Source organism: Callospermophilus lateralis, unplaced genomic scaffold (genome assembly GCF_048772815.1).
Source record: "Callospermophilus lateralis isolate mCalLat2 unplaced genomic scaffold, mCalLat2.hap1 Scaffold_52, whole genome shotgun sequence".
In the NCBI taxonomy this organism is placed as follows: Eukaryota; Metazoa; Chordata; class Mammalia; order Rodentia; family Sciuridae; genus Callospermophilus; species Callospermophilus lateralis.
The window spans coordinates 5,546,436-5,572,166 of record NW_027514454.1 but is presented as its reverse complement, the minus strand read 5'-3'; the positions used below and the strand labels follow the sequence as shown (position 1 = coordinate 5,572,166).

The following is a 25,731-nucleotide window of genomic DNA, read 5'->3' as shown; positions in this document are numbered from 1 at the left end:
GAGGGAGAAAATCTTTCCTGTAGTTTTAGCCATTACCTTAAACATGCTTAGCTTGGTGGATGCTTATAGGTCTGCAAAGCTTAGTGGTTTATTCTGAGAGTTTTATCTGAAGTTATAATGGCCGATACAGGAGTTGAAATTAAGTGGCTACTAAACAGCTAAGAAATACCAACATGCTTGGGATCCCAATCTGAAATCTTCCATCTCTCCACAATTGCAGTCCTCTTGCTCAGCCAGTCAAGCAGTTTGCAAGATCTTCTATATGGGTGCAGCTTCTTCAGAGACCCTCAGCTCCACACCACCATGTGAGGTAAGCTTTTTGGATATATGGCTAGTATTTCCAAACTATATTCCACGGGACACTATGTGATAAAAGATGATAACAGCATTGCTGCAAAACCAAAAAATAGATCAAAACAAAAACTGAGTCAAATGCATCTAGGGCCAGGCATACCAGTAATCCTAACAACCTGGTAGGCTGAGGCAGGGGGATCAAAAGTTTTAGGCCAGCCTGGACAATTTAGTGAGATCCTGTCTCAAAATTTAAAAAAGGGTTGGGGATGTTGCTCAATGGTAAAGCTCCCCTGGGTTTAATCCCCAGTGTGTCTGTACACACACATACACACACACACACACACACACACACACACACACACACACACACATACGCATATACACAGAAAAAAAAAGAAAAAGAAACATCTGGGGGAGACTGCACGCTCCATGCCCCTCATAAAGCTTCATGTTACACATTAGTATGCTAAAGGGCCCCAAAATCTCTCTAGAAGAAGCCCATTTGCTTTTGTTCAGCCTAGTATTTCGTATACCCATTAGATCCTGGGTCCCATGTCCCACTCTCTTCCTCCTTGTAAGATAGTATTAACATGTTAGTGTTGGCAAATGTGAATCAAACTACTATGAAATAGTACATCACACCCACAAGAACAGCTATAATTAAATAGATAATAACAAGCGTGGACACATGTGCAGAAATCCTCACTCCAGTGAGAATGGAAAATGGCGCACAACTGAAAAGCAATCCTGGTTCCTCACAAGTGTAATGCAGAGTCAATATGTGACCCAGCCATTCATTCCTAGGTACAAACCTAAGAAAATGAAAATATGTACACAGAAAAAGTCACATAAATGTGTTCAAAACTTATTATTCATAATAGCTGAAAAGTGGAAACAACCCATATATCCACCATGTGATCAATAGAGGAATGGAATGCAATGAGTCTGTTGCAGTGGAGTGTTTTGTTATTGAGAAGGATGGAGCCTCACACTGCAGCACAGGCAAACCTGAACACGTGCTGTCTGAAAGGAGCCAGCAACCCAAGCCCATGTGTTTTATGATTCCCTTTCTATTCTAAGTGTCCAGAAGAGACCAGCCCAAGTAACTGTTGTAACTGGTTGCTGAGAGCTGGGGGACAGGTGAACAGGGAACAACTGTTTGTGGGTGTGGGATTTTCTGCTTGAGTGACAGAAATTTATTGTAGTGATGGTTGCATAACTTTGAATTCACTCAAACCACTGTATTATATAATTTACATGAATGAATTGTACATAAATTAGATCTTGATGAAGCTCTTGGTGGGGGAGATTGAACCCAATGTGAAGAATGTGAACCCAAGGGCACTTAACCACGGAGCCACATCCCCATCCATTTTCTATGTTTTATTTAGAGACAGGGTCTCACTAAGTTGCTTAGGGCCTTTCCAAGTTCCTGAGGCTGACTTGAACTCACAGTCCTCCTGCCTCAGCTTCCTGAGCTGCTGGATTACACGTGTGTGCCACCATACCCAACTGCAATGAGGCTGTTTTCCTAAAAACAGAATGAAAATCTACCAATAGGAGGGTTTCACAGCACAGCCTGGGAAGGGCTGCTCTGGACATCTTTGCCACTCCTGACGAGGCTCTGTGACTAACAGTAGCTGTTCTGTGTCGCCTTTAGCTATGTCACCTATCAAAAGCATCACTGGTATTTGAGAAAATAATGCTCACAGGGTAGGACAGGGTTTAGGGAGCCCCTGTATCAATAAGATGTGCAGAACTAAGCAGCCACTGCTCTGCATGCCCACTTTGGTTATGTGACTGTTCTTATGAAATACGTGAGAGGTAACCAAAAAGGGACCCCAGAGTCTTGGAAAGTTTCTAACATCTGGAGTAAGAGATAGCATTGCACAGGTAACACATTGAATCTCCTCTAAACCATCTCCTATAACCCCCTACCCCCAGTTAATGATTGTCATTGCCAGGGTCTCCAAACTGACTGGGCAAACCTCCGAGGCAGTTCCCCATCTGTACTAATCATACCTGCCTTTTGTTTTCATTTCAGTGAAAGCTGGTGGAATGCGGATCGTGCAGAAACACCCACATGCTGGAGACACCAAGGGAGAAAGAGACAAGGATGACCAGGAATGGAAAGCCCCAGGTGGGAGACATCTGGTGACTGTTAACAAACTTTGAAAATAATGATCCTTCTGTTAAACATTAATGTCTGTCCTTCCTCTGTTCTGATAACTCCTGGGCAGCTAGACCTGTGCTGTGTATTCTTGCTTTCCCTGTCAATGAGGTAGAGTTCTGTGCCAGTTGGGCAGGAGACAGTGAATGTAGAGTGCACCATTTTCTCTGTCGACAACTCATGAGCCCAGGCAGGTGCAGGGACTGCACTGATGTTGGCATGCACAGGCAGCCTCTCTTTGCCCTGGGTAAGTCAGGGCCCCTCCCTTCCTGCAAGCCAAGGGGTGTGCCAGCAGGAGCAGGAGACCCTGGAGAAGCTTATTGTGGCTCCTGGGTCTCTGGGTGGGGGGGCACAAAGCCACCATCATTTCCCTCTAGGCCCAAGTGGAGGAAATAGGTTAATTCTTGGGACTGCAGGTCCTTTACACTCTAGGTTTCCATTTACTATCCAATAGAAGTGTGCGTTAACAATCTGTGGACTGCAGTTCTCCACTGGAGCTACAGTTCTGAAACCCCTGGAAACCCTCAAATACTACACTAGTTGAATCTTGGCCATCTGCACAGCTGGGATGGAGAATGTCTGGTTTAAGAAATGTTTATGGGAAAACCTTACGTGACATCTCTGCTCCCTTTGGGTCTTAGAGCCTCTCTGCTTACCTTTCTTTTGGGAACCTCTTTTCCTTGGATATTCTGAGTTCAAGCTTGGCTCAAGGGCCTCGTCCTTTGCTGTGCTTCACCTTGCTATGTACAATCAGGCACCACAGACACCTGCACCTCTCTAGGTGTCCACGAGGAAGAATGTGAACATCCAATTTTCTGCTTATAACTTGTCTCCAGACAGCAGAGGAGGAAACATAGGGTGGGAGTGAAGGAGAGTGTGGACAGCAGTGAGCTCTTGCTCCTGTGGGCCAGGCACACTATCTGACTTCATTTCACTCCTGTAGTGCTGAGCAGCAGGTAGTATTCTCCCTGATTTACACACAAGGAAACGGGATCCCACATCATTCTCCTTCCCAGTTAATAGAGCAGTCATTTAAATGAAGTTTAGCGGGGTTCAGAGAAGGCCAGGATTCCAAAAGGGGACTCCTGGGAGTGCACACCAACAGGAAGGCAGGTATACTTGGTACCATGTGTCTGGTGGCAGGTATCCCCCGCTGGGCATTTTCATAAGCCTTGTATGGGTGCTTCAGATTCTAACATCTTGTTCACCCAAAAGATTGCTCTTTCTCTGTGTAGACCTAAGGTTTTGAAGCAAGCTGACAACAGAGTACAGACCCAGTCAAGCACTACTTGAGGGGAAGACATCTGCATAAAGTTTCTGTGCAATCATTTCCCATTTTGAATTGAGTCAGCAATGTCAAAGAAAGTTCAGCCTAAGTCCTGGTTTTATTTTTTTAACTCTTTTTTCCATTTGTTTGATGCTGGGGTTGAACTCTGAGCCCTGCACATGCTAAGTATATACCTGAATTTTGGTTATAAAAGAAGAAAGTAGTTTAAAGAAAATTCCACGATTATTTCTCACTAACTGTTTTCCAGAGCTGCATATGGGTTGCAAGGGCAGCAGTAACTCCTGCAGGTCCACACCCTGGGGCCCAGGATGTCTCAGGCTCCATAAATATTGGGGTTTTAGAGAGTGATGCACATGTGATGCAGTAATGCACACACCATCCAGCTGCCAGGGCACAGGCACCTGTCACAAGCTGCTCACTGCCCTCCAGCCAGGTGGGCTGAATGCTCACCTGTAGGGACCTGTAAATAGTGCAGGTGAAGTTTTGCCTCCATAGGGGACATAGGGAAACTCACAATTTCAGAACATTCTAGAATAGAGGGCAAGAGGATGTGGTCTGCAGCTGTGTCCTCCTCCTTCCGTCCTTCCTCAAGATGCAGAAAGAGGTTAAGAGAGAGAAGGTGCTGCTGGAGTGAGGTCCTGCATGGGTAGGGAAAGTGCCTTTCTGAGTGTCCCTAGGGCAAGAATACATGGCTCGTCCCCTGCTCAGTCAAGTGCCAAGAAGCCAGAGATGCATGCTACAGCTCCTAAAACCCCGCATCAGTCCGTGGACCCTGCATAACCATTTACTTCTACCACCAGGCCTACCCCATTTTCCTATTGGTAGTTGAATAATTGGTAATCATTGCTAGCTCTTATGGAGAGCAGGGAATCTGCCAGTTCTTAGTGCTCTGTCCCCCTTAATTCATTGAATTCTCATAACTGTTCTGTTATTTTCACTATTTCAAACATGATCAGTGATTATTATCTAGCATATCTTCTTTCTCTACTACCTCTAGTAATACCCTACTTCCTCTAGACATACCCTATTTGCATACAGTTACCACCAGAACTTCATTCAGTTATCAATATATTAATTCAGCAATGGATAAATCCACTGAAGAGTTCAGAGCCCTGATCATTGCCTAAAACTCTCACCTCTAAATCTTGCTTTATTGGAGATCATGCTTTCAAAACATGAGCTTTTAAGGACATTTTAGATGCAAAGCATAACAGAAGATCTGCATTTCAGGAGCAGAACAACAAATCTGATTTTGCTCAATGTTCACTTTCCTCAAGATTTTTTTTCCTTTTAAGCCAATGAAGAAACTCCCCATCACTAAAAATGTTCTTAACATTTAGCTCTAGAACATCTCATTTATTGAGTTCTATTGTACATAAAGACTTTGCAACTCATGTGATATGCACCTCTTGAAAACAGTTTTCCACAGGATGCATTTTTCATGCTCAGAAGATTTTGCCCCATTTGCATAGGGCTCTTCAGGAATATCTCACCTCAACAGAGAGCTAGGGATTGCAGAGTTCCCATCACCATGAGTGCCCACTTGCTACTTACTGAACTGAAAAATAGCTAATCCAAGTCAAGTTCTTGGCCCCATGCAGCCACTGCCAGGAAATTGGGACTCCAGCTAATGCTGCTGCAGAACACCAGGGCCTCCTCCAGGCTTCTTAGTAGAAAGAGTAAGCATAGCAAAACAAGGTCCTACTACCCTCTGCCCTGAAAACCATAAGTACATGCATCTTACAGAACTTAAATAAAATGATGAGCAGAATCTAGTTGCAAGGAAATTTGGGAAATGTCATTCTTAGCTTCCCAGCTTCTGCACACTGCAAGATCTGAAAGCATATAGAGATAGAGTTATCATTTGCCAGAACCTAACAACTCAGGGTACAGACATATTGAGTTCCAAAAAAAGGATCAAAATTATTGTTGACTGAATGTGCAGTAGTCTGTACACATTCTGAGTCTCATGGGACCACACCGGTCTCTCTTTTGCAAGAGCATCCCTCTCTGATACCCAGCAGTAGTAGCTTATGCCATGGGTTTTATGAAGGAAAACAATGAGGTCAAGGAAGAATCATTACTCTCAGAAACATCTTTGATAATGGGTAAGAACAGAATCTGCCAGTGAACATTAAGGGCTAGAACCAAAGGTTGCCCCCATCACAAGGCAGTGAGAAAGCAGCCCTGCTAATTCACTGTAGACCTATGCCAATGGACATCCTTCATCTCATTTAACCTGCCATAGATCTGAGATCTGAGGAAGAAGTGGCTTTGTTGACACCAAGCCTAAAATGAGTCCATGTAATAGACAGTTTTAGGACAAGTGATTAATAAACAAGCAATTTTCAAGTAAATAAATGATCTGAAATATTTTGGGAGAAATAATTCAGGATAAGCATGAAATCGGAAGCCCTTGGGCTGTAGAAAGGGGCAGCTAGATGCTGCTGCTTGGTGAGAAGTACCTAGTGAGCCCCATGCAGGAGTCAATCTCCCCAAGCTCCAATCTCTGCGGAGATCAGGGAGTGGTAAGCCACCCTTCAGCATGTACAGAGCTGCTGAAATAACAGTACCTTTACTAGTGTTTTCATTAGTGAAGCTCATTAGGGCTGATATTAATGGTCCTTTTACCATATCTTTAGTTACAATCATTAGGATTTGGGACCCCAGGATATTTACATTTGCTCAGTGTACAAGACTTCAGAGGAGACTGTGAAGGGACATTTGATACTAAGTCAAGCTTATGGCACTGAGAAAACTGTGTCCCAGAGAACAGCAGCTGCATTTCAGTGGAGTGTTTCTATCAGCTGAGATTGTCACTGGTCAGTTAGTAGATAATTTTGGTCTGGAGATTTTGCTCTGTGGCTAATGAAAGGGATGTGATATATGACATTTAGTACATGTGCCACTTAGTACATTCACTGTTAGGAATGCCCCACTTATTGGCATCTCTGACAATGAACAGATATATTCCTATTTCTATTCCCCATTTAGTTCTCTAATTCCATGCCCTTTCAGAAAGCATTGCCTTTAGAAAGACTGATGCCCTGCGAGGGGTGGGGGACAACTAGACACGCTTCCTATGTCAGACAGTGTCAGTCCAGTGAGACAACAGACTTCAAAACATCAAAGATAAGCACTGAATTCCTGTTGAATTCAGAGAAGATTTTATTGAGGTGAATGCATTTCATCCAGAACACAGGAGGCAGAAATAGCTGGAGACTGCAGGGAAGGAAGTTCTAACCCAAAGGGGCTGAATCAATCAGCTGTTCAAGGTCACACTGCTGTAACCCACAGTCAATACCTCAGAGATCGACTTCTCCACCTCATTTACTCCCCATGGAGGAGTGTTATAGTACATGCACAAGGGAGAGCATTACATGCTGAGACAAAGACCGCAGAGTTTTGTACGTGCTTGTATATTTGAGTATGTGCTTGCGGATGGGTTGTGCCATCAGAGAACAAAGGTTATGAGAAAAGAAGTAAACAATTTATTTGGCTTTTCCATGTCTTGCTCTCCTACTGAACACCAAGGTGGTGGTTGTAAGAATTCAAATTGTTTGTCTTTATGAAGGCCTATAGAAATTTAGCTGTCTTGTAAGCACTCAAAGAAAGCTAAGTCTGAAATATGATGAAAAGCACCACTGTGTACCTTTCCAAGGAATAAAACATGGAAAGACAATGAGGCCACACTGGGAAGGCTTTGTTATTATCCTGAGACCTGCATGATTTCATCTCAAAGGTTTTTCTGCTGAGCATGCCCAAGATATGCCTCCGCATCATCCATGGCCACAGGAGCCCTGGGGAGGTGACTCAAGACAACAGGGGTAAGGAAAGTGAGATTTCTCAGGTCTTGGAAGGCTAAGAATTATACAGGTACCAGTGCACCTTAATCATAAAATCCATTCAGGAATCAGGCCATTACATTTCTATGGAGTTTTCTATATCTGGATTGTGAAACTAAACTTATGACAACATAGGCATTTCTAGAAAGCAATGAATGATTGGGCCCTCTTAATGAACACTTAACTTGATGTCTTCTCCAGAGCCCAAGGGCAAGCCAGTATCTCAGGTTAGACACCTCTTACATCAGGTGCTACAAGGGCTCAAGAACAGACAGTCTACCTGGACAATGTCAGAGAAATCCAAGTGTGAGAGAAAAGGTGAGCCAGAGAAGGAAAATAATTCATATACCATGAAATGAGAAATAGTCACTGCTGGGAAATCAGGCTCAGTGCTTGGGGTCTTTGAGTGAGGAATCAGTATTTTCCTCCCAACCATCTTTCCATAGGATACCATTCTGGTGTATTTACTCATTCCCATTACTGATGAGTCGAGGTTACAAATATCCAGCACGTCCAGGTTGCCCTTTAGATACACTGAGGAAGCCCTGAGGTACCAGAGAAAGCATCTGAGCAATGAAGCGGAGATAACTGCAGGTGCCACAGGATACACGAAGCCATGGGCTCAGGCTGAAAATTGGCTCAGAGGTGGGTTTTGATATATTGAGTATGACCCTATGTTCTCTGATACTTCTCCATTGAAAGGTAGAATGCAGTTACCTACTTCCTGAATTCCTTAGCCTGTAAAATGTGATGGATGGTAATGTTCTGGGACTTCTGGTCCCAAATCTTAAAAATACTCACAGTTTCTACCCAGACCTCTTGGAATACATGCTCTCAGCCCCAAGCAGCTACAGATAGCTTTGATGATCTTAATACTGCCATGCTGTGAGGAAGCCCAAGCAACCCCATGGAAGGACTGTGTGAAGAGATCAAGAGAAAGAGAGATCTAGTTTAGATTCTTGTTAAGACCTCAGACATGGAGCCAAGATGAGGCATTCCAGATGTGCCTGTTTAAATTTCTGCCTCATGGATTCAAAAGCCATAATAATAACACTAGTTTTGAGGAACCTTATAGTAATAGATTACTAGACATGGACTATAACTCAGGAGCTGGAAGAACCACCAGGGATGGTCAGACCCAATTTCTTTATTTCAGAGTGAGGAAACTAAGGTCCAGAGATACTAGTCTGGGGTGATTTTGAAGCTGGGTGGCAGCTCCCAGAACTCAGGGCAGGAGGGTAATGTCGTGCCTAGGACAGTTACCAGTCTCCAGCAGGTCCTATGAAAAGGTCTGTTCTCAAGAGTGGGAGGAACTAAAGGATTCCTGGAGCCCTTTACAAATACCCTAAAAACCAGGTCTTTCTCTTCCTGATTGGTGCCCAAACCCTCCTGTGATATGGTTGGGAGGGACGTAAAAAACATCTACCCTGAGGAGAATAAAGAAAGGGCAGAGGCCATCAAAAGTATGTCTCTGTGGTCAGTATGTGAGAACTCTAGCTCCTCATCTCCTGGCAGCTAATGAGAAGGGCACCTGTCGGGCCTCCTTTCAGACCTGCTGACCAGTGGACTCTAAGGTGAAGCTTATCATCTCACCACCCAAATAATTCCAAAGTTCACCAATATCTTGTGAACCCTGATAGAGTGGAAACACAGAGAATAAGATGTTAGAGAGTGATGGTAACCTGATTGAGTATTCTCTTAGCCCTAGAGGCTGAGTCAACAGCACTCATCCTCTGAGTAAATAATTGCCCCCTCCCACATGCAAGGCTCTATAAACAACTGCAGGAAATGGGGCTGGTTACAACGGAACTGTCTGGCTCAGGGTGCTCTTTCTCCTTGAGTCAGGGTATCCTGGAGATGGAAAGAATCTTGGGCGCGTGGTTGGAGGCACTTCTGTGAGCTGAGACATCTCACCATGGGTCTCTGAGTCTTGGAAGTGTAGTGAGGGGGAGAGCCACCCAGGAACCCTGCAGCCTTACAAGAGTACAGAGGGGAGGCTAGTGTCACAGAAGGGGACACCATGCCACTGATGGGGACATTGGATCTGGTGTCACATGGTCATTCCCTTGCCTTTATGACCAGACTCAGGGGATAGTGGAGGAAGGAAAGGCTCTTCTAAATCTGATGTGTCCTTGATGTCCTTGTGCCAGGGTAAACCAATTACTGGTCCTGTCAGAAACCAAACTATATGGAGATGTATTAATTCAATTTATGTTACTGTAATAAAATACCAAAAGCCAAGTGCTTATATAGAAAATAGGATTATTTGGCTCACAGCTTTGAAGGTTCAAGGGCAGGCACAGGTACCTGCTTAGCTCTGGTGAAGATCTCTTGGCAGGTGGCATCACAAGGGTAGGAGCACACAGAGAAAGGAGAGCTCACATTGTGATACAGGAAGATGGAGACCCAGGAGAACCCTGTCAATCACTTCTGAGGACACACTCCCCGATGACCTAATGACCTCCCACTAGGCCCCACCTCTTCAAGATTATATCATCTCTTAATAGCATCACACTGAAGACCACACTTCCAGGTCATGAGTCTTTAGGAACACTCTTACTAGGCCCCACCTCTTCAAGATTATATCATCTCTTAATAGCATCACACTGAAGACCACACTTCCAGGTCATGAGTCTTTAGGAACACTCTTAAACTATATTCAAACCACAGTAGGGGTAATAGTCTCACTATGAGTGTAAACAATAGGTACTAAGTTATTGTCCATGGCCATTGGAACAGTGCTAGACCAGATTAAGCAGAGTCTTATGGGCTGAACTGTGACCCCTGTCCCAAAAATATTATATGCTGAATTCCCATATCCCAGTATCTCTGAATGCGATTGCATTGGACATAGGTCTTTAAGTAGATAATTAAATTAAAAGTAGATCATTAGCTGGGACCCTAATCCAGCCAACATGACTGATGCCTTCACAGAAGGAAATAAATGTCTGTAAAGGACACAAACATCCATAGAAGAAAGATGTGAAGAAAGATGGAAAAGATGCCATCTTCAACTCAAGGAGAGACACCTCAGAAGAATCCAACTCTTGATTCACACTTTTAGCCTGCAAGGCAGCAAGAAATAAATGTCTACAGTTTAAGTTGCTCAGTCTGTGGAACTTTGTTATGAGAGCCCAAGCAAACCATAACACAGAATGAACATCCTGTCACCTTACAGTGAATTCCCTCATACAAAATAATCTATCAAGAGGGAGCTTCTGAGTTAAATGGCAATTAAAGTGCAGAAGCTGTATGTAACCAATCCCTTCATAGGAACCAAGCCATAGGCACAGAACCACTTAGTACCAACTCAGGGGCCATGTGGTTCACTCTGGAACTATCACACATCATTGCATCATTTCTGACAGCAAATTCAACTGTGTAACTCAATAAAGATTGCAAGGCCACTGGATCAGAAAGCTTACCCTTAAAATTGTGAATATATTTGGCATAAACATTAAGGCTTCTTACAGATGATACCTGAGTGCTTAATCTGATTTATCTCAGAGGTCACACCTAGCACAGGCATTCCATAATGGAACTCAAGGCACCAATTAGACCTTGCTTGTTCCTTGATGCAGTTTTCTAAGGCTGTTAGGATGAGCACGGCTAGGGCCCAAACGTAGGTTGATTTGCAGAATGCAGCTGATAGCCATTTAAGCTCAGGTGTCCAGGCAAGAGTTCCATTTTGCTAAAATTGACCCTCTCTGGCATTGTGCCCTGGGGCGACACAACTCCCAAATTCCCCTGTGGAGAGCAAGGCTAATGACATTGCTAGAAAGAAAATTACCCAATGACTACCTGATAGGAGGTATGAATTCTCATTACTTAGCCCTAAACTACCTCTGAATTTCTAGAACACACAGACCAGCACATCAGAGGCTCCTGAGGCTCCTGGCTTTGGTATCATAAAACTTCTTTTCTTTTCTTTATTTAAGAGAGAGATAGGAGAGGGAGGGAGGGAGAGAGAGAGAGAGAGAGAGAGAGAGAGAGAGAGAGAGAGAGAGAGAGAATTTTTTCATATTTATTTTTCAGTTTTCGGTGGACACAACATCTTCATTTTATTTTATATGGTACTGAGGCTTGAATCCAGTGCCCCGTGTATGCCAGGTGAGCACGTTACCACTTGAACCACATTCCCAGCCCTTATAAAACTGATTTTCAGGAGGATAAAATAATTTACATTAAATCACACAACTGACATCTAATCTGTAAACATATTTGAAACTTTGGAAAAATCAGAGCTAACCAGGATTGAACTTGCGGTCACATAAATGCCATTGTGAGGATCATGTGTTAGCACATTCTTAGATGAGGGTCCCCAGCTATGAGCTATCACTGTGTGGACCTGTCCAGATGGTTCATCAAGTATACAGTTCATTCCATGCATAGAAATTTGATGATTTCATCACGTGAGTGGGTGCACAATGAGCTGAAGAGGAGCCAAGCCTGGGTGGGCAGTTTTCAATGACAGATGCCACAGGGAAACACTCAGCAGATGTTGGATCAGCATGGTGTGCCTGTCTCTGTCCTGGCCATGGTGTAGCCCAGAGCAAAGTATTTCCAATGTGTTTTGCCCAAAAGATGTGAAGGAAAGCTAGGAAAAAAAACACTGGTTCAATCTATACAAAAACAAAGTGCAAAGGTTGTAAAAACGTCTATGGCAATAAAGATAATTTAGACCTGTGCTTAAGTGTGTTCTGCCCCCACTAAGAAGAGAGAAAAAGAAGGATATTCATGAGACACCAGTTGTTGTCAGCATCAGACTCAAATATCACAGTACACCCAAGGCAGGATCCAGAGCCCATTTCACAGATGAGGAACCTGAGACTTGGCATACATCCTTCTCCCAAGGAGTCAGCACTGGACACAGGGTCTTTAGTAGGGATAAATCACCATGGAAAAATAACTCCTGTGCTCTTTCAATGAGGTATCACAATGTCCTTTGTCTTCTAGAGAATGTGATGGCCATTCTCCAAGATCCTTGCCTCCTGGTAATCAATGCTTCCCCTCTGAACCAAGGCAGGTCTCTCGAGATAATGGTACATGACAGAAGTAGGATGTGAGTAACTTTCAAGACTGGGTCATAAAAGGTATTTCAGCCTTAACCTTCCTCTCTTGGATCACTTACTGTGGTGGGACTGGCTGCCATGCGTAGGGATCACTCAAGTAGCTCTGTGGAGGGATCACAGGAAGAGAAGCTGAGACCCACATCCAATAGTGAGAAGGTCATCATGGAAGTAAATTCTCAGTCCTAGCTGATTCTTTTTTTTTTTTTTTTTTTTGCGGGGGGGGGTTGGTTGTGCTGAAGATTAAACCAAGGGCCTTGTGCATGCAAGGCATGCACTCTACCAACTGAGCTATATTCCCAGCCCCCTGGCTGAGACTTCCGATGAGCTATTGCCCAAATGAATACCTGACTGCAATTTTATGAGCAAGATTTCAAGCCAGAACCACCTAGTCAAGCTTCTCCCAAGTTCTTGACCCACAAAATCCACATGTAGGTGACTTTTTGCACAGTAGAAGATCATAGGAACCTCTTTACCCTTAAATTGTAAATGTCAAATGCAAAATGATGTTAAGCTTTGGCACTACCCCTGCCAATAAATGTAAGTGGAAATAAAATGACATTGCTTGTTGTATCAGTCAATTAGAGAGCAGCTTATCAGCTCTAAACTTGTGATACAACCAGCCTACAGGATTTAAGGAAACTCTGGGTAGGAAATAAAGAACTCCAATGTGTTCTATTTGCCCTCTATACATCATTAGAAGGAACATCTTTCTAAGGTTTTAACGTCTTCATCAAATTTCATATGTTGGAAACAACATTCCCAAAACAACAGTGTTGGATAATGGGGCCTAATTAGAGATGACTGTGGGACACAACCCTCATGAATATATTACAGTCATTATAATACAAGGGGGTTAATTATCTTGAGTTGTTATAAAAATGAATTTTCCCCTCCCACCTCTCTCCTTCGGTCTCTCCCCACTCTCCCCTTGGCCTTCTGCCCTCCCCCATGGGATGAGACAGTATGGGAGCCTTTCCCAGATGCTGGTGCCATGCTTTTGGATTTCCAAGTCTCCAGAACTGTGTGCCAAATAAATTTTGTGCATTATAAGTTATCTAACCTCAGGTATTTTGTTTCAGCAGTGGAAAATGAACAAACAATTTTCAATTTTCTCTTATAGTTGAAAATATATACTCTCATAGGACCTGCTACAAGTCTCCTTAAACCTCCCACATCAGTCTGCTTTTATCAATTTCAGCAGCACCTACATCTCTCATGTGAACAAACACAGCAACCTCCTACATGGTGCCCAGGCTTCCTCTTTTCCTGTTCTGTGGCCATTCTTCACACAGTAGTCAGTAGGTCTGGTAACAAAAATTTCACCCCAGCCCTCGCTGCCTTCAGGTGTCTCTGCAGCCTCATGTTACCCTGAAGAATGAAGATTACCAGCTTCTCCTGACCTTCAAAATTCAGCTAAGTCTATCCTGCTGCTGAACATTTGCATTGTCAGGCCTTCTTTCTGGAACATTCTTTCTGTGGATGTTCGTTGACTTTCCCATTTCTGCTCACCTCATTGTTACCCAGCCACTTGGCTTAAAATAACTATATAGTCACACTACCGTTCTCCCTGCATTCGTCATTTTAGTCTGCTCAGGATGCACAACAAATGTGATTTTTTTATGGTTCTGAAGGCTGGAAGTCCAAGATAAAGGTCTGATAAAATTACCTCTTGCTGAGGGCTCTTTTCCTGGCTTGCAGACAGCCTTCTTCCCATGTCCGTACTCACATTAGTGAAGGAGGAGCTCTGGTATCTCTTCCCCTTCTTATAAGAATAATCCTGTCAATCAAAGCTTTAGCCTTATGACCCCCCACCCACTTAAGCCTTATCTCCATTAGGTCTTATCTTCAAATACAGTCAATTTGTGCTTAGGACTTCCACATATAAATCTGGGGAAGGGGGACCAGCATTCTGGCCATAATACTTACCTTCTATTTAGCTTCTTATTTTTGCTGTTTTGTTTTATTCACTTATGTACTTGCTTTGCCCCAGTTAATTTCAGTAACCTTAGTGCTCAAAACAGTGCCTTAAGCACATGATCCATAAATATTGGCTGAGTAGTAGTAGATGTACATCTACTTACAGAAAGAGGATCAACGAATATTGACCAAGTAGTAGTTGGTGTCATAATGCATCCATTGACATAGTAGATGGTCATTAAAGACGGGTTTAGTGTAAGAGCAATGTGTGTTTGACACTGGAGATATTAACATACTACCTGAATATGAGGGATTGAGAAATGAGCTTGCTCATGCACTGTATTGGAGAGTGTGGGATGCTGGAAAGGCTTTTGATAAAGATTCGCATTTTATCCTTCGTCTCAATACTGATTGAAACTTACCAAGCTGATGAAACATCTGATACTTGTGTGCTACTTACAATTTATGAAGCATTCAAATATATCTCATTTGATCTTTACAATGTTCTCTAGAATAGAACAATAATCAGCACCCCCTGTAGTGGTTTGCTACTGTTGCAGAAAAGCTCAACTCCAAATTAACTACAGGTTGAATATTGCTAATCCAAAAACATATAAACTAAAATGCTTAAAAATCTGAAACTATTTGAATTCTGATACAATACATCAAGTGGAAAATTCCACACCAGGAAACTTACTTAATCATTAAAATATTAATTAAATATCAATTAAATCATTAAAATATCATGCAAAAATTAGCTTCAAGATATCTGTTACAATATATATGAAATATAAATTTTCTATTTAGACTTGGTACCCATCCCCAAGATATCTCATTAATTATATGTAGCTACTCAAAAAAAATCTGAAACATTTCTGATTCCAAGCATTTTGCATAAAGAACACTCAATTTGTAACTTCAAGCTCATTAGTTCAGGATTACTTTACTCACTTATTTCAGGATTCAGCTGGTTGGCAGTTTAGGCCTGAGTCAGCTGGAGGGTTTTCTATGCTCACTCACACCATGCCTCTCTGGAAAGCTTGGGGTTGGCTGGGTGGTGTGTTTGGGTGCACAGAGGCCTCTGCTCTCCCCTACACATGGTTCTCTCTACAGGCAGACTAGCCCAGACTGTTCTCAAGTGAAAACAAAGAAACAAAAGCCAACAAAAGGCACAGCCTCTGGAGTCCTTGCTAAGAAAGTAGGATTACTGTTATATTTATAACATCCTTTATCCAGAGACAGCAGGAAGCAGCCCAGCTCCAATGGGAGTGAGGATGGGGACTAGATCTACCTTCCAATGGGATGCATTGAAGAGAGACTGGAAAGGGTGTGCGTACCAAAAGGGGTGGACTGGCTCCATTTTGGTAGTCTTTCCCTCATTCTCACATTCTACAGCAAAGTAGGGCTCAGAGAAAATTCATCTTACTCAGAGACTTAAATATGTCTTTTCTGCCCCAAACTTTCAGTAAGCAGCTCTTGAGGGAACAGAAAACTTCCTGATAATATTAGTCACCTTCTGTTTCTTCAACAAGCTGCTGATCACTCAAAATTTTTCTCTCTGCCTCTTTGTGTGGGAACATTGAGCACCACCCTGACCACATCCTGATACAGAACTATTCCTCATTTAGTGAAATGATGCAGCTTTGATTTCAACATTGATGCTGTTTATGGAGAGAGTTGCTTGGGCTTGAACACCATTCACCATCACACAGGGTTCACACAGCCTTCTTGCTCTGCTTTGGGGCCCTTGGTTGACATCTTATTAAGCCTGAAGAATGGTATAGGCAGAGACAGTGAAAAATGCAAGGTCAGGTGGATTTAGAAATAGTGGGTAACAAACCAGAAAGTCCAGACCACAGATGGTACAAACAGGAACAGAAAGAACCATTAGAGGCTGTGTCACCTGCTCTGCAGCTCCATTAGAAATTTACAGTTTACTTGGGCAGCAAATCAGGTTCAGCCAGATTCTAGAAATGTGATTTTTAATGTTTTCACGTTAAATGATAAGTTGGCAAGGTGATGGATATGTTAATTTGCTTGATTTAATCTTTCTGTGTATATAGTCAAAAATGTTATCATACCCCTTAAACATACACAATTATTATTTATCCAATAAAAATTAGCTGTTCCTTTTCTTAAAGATCAGATGCCTTCTTTGGTCAAAAATAAAATTGGGTATTGCCTTTTCCTGTTGTTTTCCAATGAGGAAGAGATTAAAATGGCTTGCATCACATTCATGGAAAATGGCAGTTAAAAATCATCTTTAGCATATATTTAAGTCAAATAGTGAATAAATACAAAAGAACAATTAATTTTACGAAGTTCTTTATCCCCTAGAAAATAACAATCTTGACTAATGGAGATCAAGATTGGCAAACTGTAGCCCATTGGCCAAATCCAGTCATTATTGGCTTTTGGTGAACTTTTCTGATTTCACAGCCACAGTCCCTTATTTGTGATTTGCCCGTGACCACATTTATAGAACCACAGATGTAGGTAGTTGGCATAAAGACCATATGGCCTTTGAAGACTAACTTAATTACTGCCTGGTCCTTTACAGGAAAAGATTTCTAGTCCTCAATCTCCCCTCTCAATGATGAAGCTCTAGGAAAAGAAGGACAGGGAAGAGGGGGCCATCCCATCAGTCTGAGTGGTCCTGAGGCAAGTACTGTGACACTTTAACCTTTAGGTCTTCTGGTTTCTGGAGCATATTTGTTCCTAGGAAGAATCTTCCTGAATGTCATAGAGTCAAGATCAAGATAAGCTCCAGGTTAGAGAACATTTAAATATGACTCACTCCATCCAGTTAGCTAGAGTCTAGAAACCAGTTTAACCCAGGCTCAGAAGATCTGCTTCTGAGGCCACCTAAGACAGAGCCATTATTTGGTGCTCCTGGTTTGGCTGGGGTACTTCTGAATCAGAAATACTGCCTGAGTCTCAAGCCCCCTAAATAGGACTCTTTCATGGTCACAGACAACCAAGGAGCCATATCAAGCCTCTGGAAATTCAGCTTGCCACAAGCACTGTGCCCAGAAGTGTCCAAGACCTAAGTTCAGGCATGAAAGATTCCCTGTTTCAGATCATATCCCAGGGCTGAGTGTGAAAAGGCCAGATAGTGACAAGGGACGCTTTTCAGGCTTGCTTTATCCCACATTTCACATCAGTCTGGATGGTCTTGGGGCCAGTCACTGCTGCCAGCTCCACCTCAAAGGCCACCCAATACCTTCATTTAGCATGAGCTGATGCCATTGCCCTCCTAAGCCTTTGTGGTACCTATAACAGAATCAGAGAATAGTCATAATCAAAAGGTGCTCACAGGATAGGCCCCAAACCTACAGACTGACCCTTTGAGTGTCACAGGGATGAAAGTGAGAATGGATAGACGCAGGGCTAGGAATACTCTCTGGAGGGTATGAGGAGCTCAGCAGTTCCCTGTCCTTGCTCTGTGGCTGTCACTCAGTTCTTCACCCTTCTTTTGCTTGTCCATACCTCCTCTCTTTGTTTTCTTGTCTATGTTTATCCCCTAGCTTCTGGCCTGGATCATATCCACAGACCTACAAAGGGCCTCATGGCCCTGTAAAGGGCCATGGAATACCCATTCCTCTCCTTGCCTACCTACACCTTTCTCTAACACTACAACATTTCTTATTTTGCCTGCTGCTTCTCACTTTGCAAAATCCCACAGGAGCTCCTTGGGAGATACTGGTGGTCACACCCCAGCCCCAAAGAATGAGTCATGGGGGCAAAGTAAATCACAGAGGCCCTATTCCCCTTGAAGTGATTAGATTAGGCAGGAACAGGACAGCACTTTATGACCAAGAAGTTGTGAGGAGACATCATCTGGAGGCCTGTAGCAGAGGTGGTCCTGGCCATTGGGAAGAAGATGGTGAAGAAGCAGTTCCTTCCACATCATTATCCACTGCAGTCACTGGATGTAGTGCCTGACTGGTGGCTGATTGTTGATAGCGAGCTACCTTCCCCCAACACAGGCAAACATGCAGAGTAAGATGAAGACTGAGATTTTGGACAATGCTAAGAAGGTGAGTTAGTCAACTCTGGAATCACCCTGATTCCATAATTTTCAGTATGTGAGAAAATGCATTTCTTTTGTCATTGAAGCTATTTTGAATTAATTTGTATATTATTTGCTCTAAAGTCACCTGAGCTTAAACAAGTATCTGCCACCTCATGTCACATTCCATGGACTCTGAAAACTTCTTTCCATCAGGTACAGGCCCTGACCCCCACAGAGGCTACCTCTTAGTCATAACCACTGTGAATCCTGCCCCCTGACAGTGCTAACATGTGCTCTATTTTGAAGTCTTTACCTTGGCCTGCATTATCCCCCCACTTTCTCCCATTATGCCCAAAGATATGGCAATTTTACTTAAATTGAATCCCCAAACTTCTGCTTCTAGTAATGATGGGTTAGGCCAATTAGAAACAAAAATCTTCAAGGACAATACGAAAGCTGAAAACAATATGAAATCATCTGATTCAGGGCATTTGAGAATCAAGGGGAGCCAGAGTTTGAGTGAAGATGGAGTCCCCAATGGTGAGCTCAGCTTAAAGGCTACTTCCCCTGGAGCCATTTTCCAATGTAGAGAGGGTAACTCAGATATGGAGTGGCACCTGTAACAGAATCAGAGAATAGTCACCCTTGTGGTTTGCATTTGAACAGGAAATCCATGTAGCAAAATGAACTTAAACCCCTATCTCTCACCCTGTACAAAACTCAAAGTGGATCAAGGACTTAGACACTATAACAGATAACCTGCATCTAATAGAAAAAAAAGGTAGCGCCAAATCTCCAACATGTTGGCTTAGTAACTGATTTTTTACCAACACCCTTTAAGAACTAGAAGTAAAATCAGGAATCAATAAATGGAATGGAATCAAACATAAATGCTTCTTCACAGGAAAGAAAATCATTCATAACATGAAGAGAGAGCCTACAAAATGGAAGAAAATCTCTACCACATGCACCTCAGATAGAGCATTAATCTCCAGGATATACAAAGAACCTAAAAAATTCAACACCATAAATACAAATTACCCTCAATAAATGGGCAAAGGAACTGAACAGACACTTCACAGAAAAAGAAATACAATCGATCAACAAATATATAAAAAATGTTCAACATCTCTAGCAATTACAGAAGTGCAAATCAAAACTACACTGAGGTTTCAGCTCTCTCCAGTCACAATGGCAATCATAAAGAATAAGATCAATAATAAATGTTGGCAAGGATGTCAGGAAAAATGGTACACTCATATGCTGCTGGTGAGACTGCCAATTGGTGCAACCACTCTGGAAAACAGTATGAAGATTGGCAAGAAAACTTGGAATGGAACCACCATTTGACCCAGTTATTTTACTTTTCATTTTTTACCCAAAGAACTTAAAATTAGCATACAACAGTGATGCAGCCACATTAATATTTATGGCAGCTTAACTCACAATATCTACACTATGGAACCAACCTAGATGCCTTTCAACAGATGAATGGATAAAATAAATGTGATATATACACACAATGGAATATTTCTCAACCTTAAAGAAGTATGAAATTATGGCATTTGCAGATAAATGGATGGAGCTGTGGAATATTATGCTAAGTGCAAGATGTCAATCCCAAAGAACCAAAGGCTGAATGTTTTCTTGGATATGTGGATGCTAATTCAGAATAAGTGATTGGGTGGAGGAGCTAGGGAAGAGTAGTGTTACTTTGGATTAGACAGAAAGGAGGAAGTATGGGGTTAGGAAGGATAGTAGAATGATTAAGATATTATGACCCTATATATATATATATGATTACGTGTCTTGTGTAACTATACATCATGTACAAACAGAACAATGAGAAGTCATACTCTATTTATATATGATGTATCAAAATGCATTCTACTGTCATGTACAACTAGCTAGAGCAAATTTAAAAAAATTTAAAAATATAACATGAGTTACAGAAAGACTAGTTAAACATTGAGTAAAATCCATAAAGGAGAAATCTTGATAAATTGTTCTACAATAATTCTAAAACCCTCAAGTAATGAAAAGAAACCAGGAAAATGACAAAGGTAAGCCATATAGCAGAATCTAGTTGCGTGTCCCCTAGTGACATGTTGGTCAATGATGGACCACATATGCAATGGTATTACTATAGAACTGTACTGGAAAATTTCTTCTAGCCAGTCATAGCATCCCAACACAGTAGCAGAATACACTGCTCATGCATTACACTGTGGCAGTACTTACATAAACAAAACCTGCCACACTGATAGTCATTTAAAAGTAGGGCACCTACAATTATGTACAATAATAATTGATAATAAATGACTGTTTGGGCTTATGTATTTACGATGTTATGTTTTTATCATTATTTTAGAGTTTAACTTAAAATAAATTAGTGTCTAAGAGTATGCTGTGCTACACACTAATTGACAGCCACCACATGCACCTTGCATTTACTATGCAAAAAATTGAACCCAAGGTACTTAACCACTGAACCACATCCCCAGCCTTTTAAAAAATTTGATATAGGATCTTTCTTAGTTGCTTAGGATGCTGCTAAGTTGCTGAGGCTGGCTTTGAACTTGTGATCCTCCTGCCTCAGCCTCCCAAGCTGCTGGGATTACAGATGTACACCACCAAACCCAGTTTATCACATCTCTTGATAGCATTATTTTCTCTTGTGCATGATGTAATCTTGTGTTGTGTTGTTTTGTTTCTCATGGTTCTGAAAGCAATATGCTATACCAAACACACACACCATATAGACAAAGTGTATAACAGGTTACATATGGTCTAGGTTGCTGTAAATATATTTGATGATGTTTGCAAAATGACAGAGTCATCTAAGGACATATTCCCCAGAACATCCCTATCATTAAGTGACACATGACTGTATTGTTGCACGTTTAACATCCAATGGATTTCTACAAATTAATTAAGAAAATGACAACCAAATAGAAAACTGAGCAGGAGGCTTCAAAGGACCCAAAAAAATAGATAATAAAGGAAAATTAAATTAAAATCACAATGTATTAGGTCGGCATACCTCAGAAAGGTCAAAATGGAAAAGATAGACCCTCAACTTCAGAGAGGTGTGAATTGGTAGAACTATCACACACTACAGGAAAAAAAAAAAAAAACTTGGGAAGACAGATTGGCACAATTTAATAATGCCAAAGTTGTGAATAAGGCGGGACCCAGCAAATTGACCCCTGGCTACAGCTTTAACAGAATGCACAGATGTGTGTATCAAGGGACAATGAACAATAGTATTAATTGAAATAGTGCTTGTGACAACCCCAAACTGAAAAATGACCCAAACGTACATGAATAACAGATCTACTCATAAGGTGTAGTGCTAGGTAGGAATGATCACCAGCTAAGCGGTGAGCACTAACACCAGAACACTCACTGTGTGATTCCATTAATATAAAATGAGCAAAATCCAGCAAAAGGAAACTCTATTATTTAGTTGCTAAGGGAAAACAAGGAAGTTATTTCCGTAATTGGGATAATGGCTACTTTTAGGGACAGGTCCTGGAAGTAGCAATACTATCCTCTCAAATTAGGTCCTGATTACACAGGTATTTACTTTGTGATAAATATTTTTCTGATTGTGTCTTATATTTCACAATAAAAAGAAAGAGATAAAAGGACATTTTGCACCAAATCACCACAAGATGAAGTCTTCCAGAAACAGTCTCACCTGGCTTCCCACAGTGCACATCAACACATACACACTCAGTGTAGAAATACTGTAGTAGTTCAATGACAGTCATGTGTTTACCTTCTGGACCCTGGCTCTCATAGCTAATCACATCTTATTCGATTTTAGTGCATGAAGCTGCGCAACACATGCAGACATTTGGGATGCAACCACAAGCCTTTCTATGAGTTGAATTTCCTTTGGGATTTATTAGTTTTTCTCTTCTTAATTTCCCTACATAACTTCCTCAACAATTCATCTGATCCTCTCTTAGTACATGCATTTTGATTAGTAATTGTATTTTTTCCTTTTATGCATTTTATAGTAGCCTCAGTTCTTATAAGTAGTATTGTCTCAATCTTCCATTTCTGTGCAACCAACAGCTCTAAATTCATGAGCCAAAACAACGGAGTATTTGCCATGACTCAGAAATCTGGGCTGCTCTCATATGGACTAGGTAATAGAATCTGCAGCTGGCACATCCAATATGGCTTGGGCTATCAGGAACTCTCTTTCCATAGGGTAATTGTCCAGCAGAGTAACTAATTCTCTATGTGAGGTTCAGGAATTCTGTTAGTCCATTTTTTTTTTTGGTTATTTTAACAAAATACTGGAGGTTGAACACTTTATTTAAAAAAAAAAAGTTTATTAGTTTTCAGTTCTTGAGATTGAAGGGTGTGGCATTGCTTCTGCTCAGCTCTGGTAAAGGCTTTCTGGTTCCACCACACCAATGATGGGAGCACATGGAGAGGGAAAGATCACATGGTGAGATAGGAAGCCAGAAGTATTCAGCAACCTGGCTTGCTCCTTATTACAGCTTGCTCTCACAGGCACTAACTCACTCTGGAAGACCAAGGATGAAACCCCATGAGCTAATTACCTTGCATTAGGCCCCACTTCTTAAAGGTTTCACCAACTCCCAACATTGTCACACTAGGTATCAAGCTTCCAACACACGAACCTTATCCAGACCAGAGCAGTCTATGTCACCGTAAGGACTGTGGATTTTAATTCTACAAGATGGGAAACCATTGGTATGATTGTAGTATAGAATCTATGATCAAAACATACTCTACTGCTGCATATAGACATAGCAAAAGGGGATCACAAGAGAAAACAGGAGACAGGAAATATTTGATGGCTGAGATTTGAAAGTGGTTTTCAATATTCAGGGTGGTTGGATTCTGGAATTGTTTGCAAAATAGAGAAGTGTCAAGGGTGACTCCTATTTGGAGAGGAAGCAACCCAGCAAATGGGGATACTGTGCATTGACTAACAGGCAAGGGATAGTTGTATTAGTCAGTGTTCTGCCACTATAACAAATACCTCAATAAATCAACCTATGAAAAATAAGAAAGGTTTATTTTGTCTCACAGTTTTGGGGATTTGGGTTCATGGTCAGTTGGCCTGGCTGCTTAGGGCCTGTGGCAAAGTGGCACATCATGGTGGGGAGTGCATAGCAGAGCAGATTATTCATCTGAATGCGAGTCAAGAGAAAAAGAGAAAGAAACTGACATCTTATAATCCCCTTTGAAGGCACACCCTCTGAGCCAAAATTTCCCATGAGGCCTCATTCCTTAGTTTCCACCAATTCCCAATAGTGACACCCTGCAGATCAAGATTTTAACACCTGGTTCTTGGGGGGATGTTAAGGGTCCAAACCATGGCAACAGTGAACAGTGAGTCTGGTTTGGTGACTGTAGCTTTTAGAGATTCTTCGGTCACCATGCAGAGCTGTGGGATGGGTGGAAAGTTGTCATTTGAAGCATATATTTGGAGTCTTCTGGTCCAGAGAGAAGAGCATGCCTAAGAATATGTCCTCATAGGGAACAGCAGTGGGCAAAGGGAATGGAGCATTTCAGTGTGATACTAATGAGCCCAAAAAGAGGGCAATGAAGCGGCCTGACCCTACCCTTTGTCAAGAGGACCATTTGCCCAGAGCCAGGGCCTTTTACCTCATAGTCCATCCCAGTAGGACCCAGACCTTTCTTAAAGATACACCAAGACAGCTTCCCCACAAATATCATTTATTAAAACTTGTGTTCTTCCTACAAGGGTTTGCCAAGGTAAAGGTGAGAGTTCTTCTCCATTTTTCACATCAGACTGATAATGTGCTCACACTGCAACAAAGTTTGACAGAGGCAAATCTCACACAATGGCATTAAAACATGCATTGTACATAAGGACAGTCAAGGGATCATGCTTTTTTTAGTAAATTTATGTCAAGTAAGACTGTGATATGAGAATGGCAAATTACAATATTGTATAATTTGGAACTCCAAAAGGGAAATCCAAGTTGTTTTGCAAGATAAAGTACAACATCCTGAGACCCCACAAACTTTAGGCTAAAAATTGAATATTGTGTAAAAATCATAGCTCAGTAGGCTTTTGACTGGCATTTTATGGGCCACTGCTGAGAAATGCTGTTCTACACTTTGCATGTTACCTTACTTAATATGGGAAAATTACCTTGAAATAAAGTAGCTTCTCTCCTCCACATTTTGCAGGTGATAAATGCAGTCACAGGGAATGGTTCCCTAACTCTCCCCATTTACCTTATGTTAAAGTTGTCAGAATTAAAATGGAGCCTCTTGGGTTAAGTTTGAACAAAATGTAAATTAATCAGGGAGGTGGTAATGGAGGCAATGTCACCTGCATTTGCCTGTTAACAAGAACTGTTACAAGAGACTGCCAGAACCACCCCCTTGCACAAAGCCATCACAACCTTGCTCACAAAACACTTCTATAAGAACTGTCCAACAACTGCCCACCTAACCTCAGGTAATGACACTTTTAGGATTCTTAATGAATATTGGTTTATTCATGCAATATTGATATTCTTCATGCAATCTTCCTGGAGATGGAACCCAGAGGGCTTTTACCACTGAGTCACATCCCCAATCTTTTTTGATTTTAATTTTTATTAGGAAACTGAGTCTTAGTTACTAGGGTCTCATTACGTGGCTGAGGTTGACCTTGAACTTGCAATCCTCCTGGCCCTGGGAATACAGGCATGCATCACCATGCTTTTATTATACACATGGTTTATTATCACATGCATGTTTGCATTGCAATGTTTTCCAGAATAAACTTAATTTTTGGAGAATCTCTCTATGCTTGTTACTGTACTAGCTGACTAGGAGAGCTGAAGGACTGGGTTGGAAGCCCACCTCTTATCTCTTATCCAGGATATCATCTGTACCTCGTGAAACAGCCTTCAGACTCAGGGTGGGTGATGTAGACTGCTTCTTCCACACTAAAACACTGAAAAATCAGTATCAAAATCAGCAGGCAATATCAAAAGTCATTCCAATTAACCCACAAACAATTTGGAGAATATAAATAACAAATTCAGACTTTGACACATATTTGGGAGGTGACATGGGGCACACCTAGGTCACAGTGATGTACTGAATGATGTGCCAGA

The 25,731-nt window shown here is 41.8% G+C and overlaps 1 non-coding gene across 1 annotated transcript; it reads right to left on the bottom strand.

Moving 5' to 3' along the window:
* Window positions 1-24,400: 24,400 nt before the first annotated feature.
* LOC143390308 (small nucleolar RNA U13) lies at window positions 24,401-24,502 on the bottom strand. Its single transcript, XR_013090231.1, has one exon. It is a non-coding gene; the product is annotated as a small nucleolar RNA U13 (small nucleolar RNA).
* Between the last annotated feature and the right edge of the window lie 1,229 nt (window positions 24,503-25,731).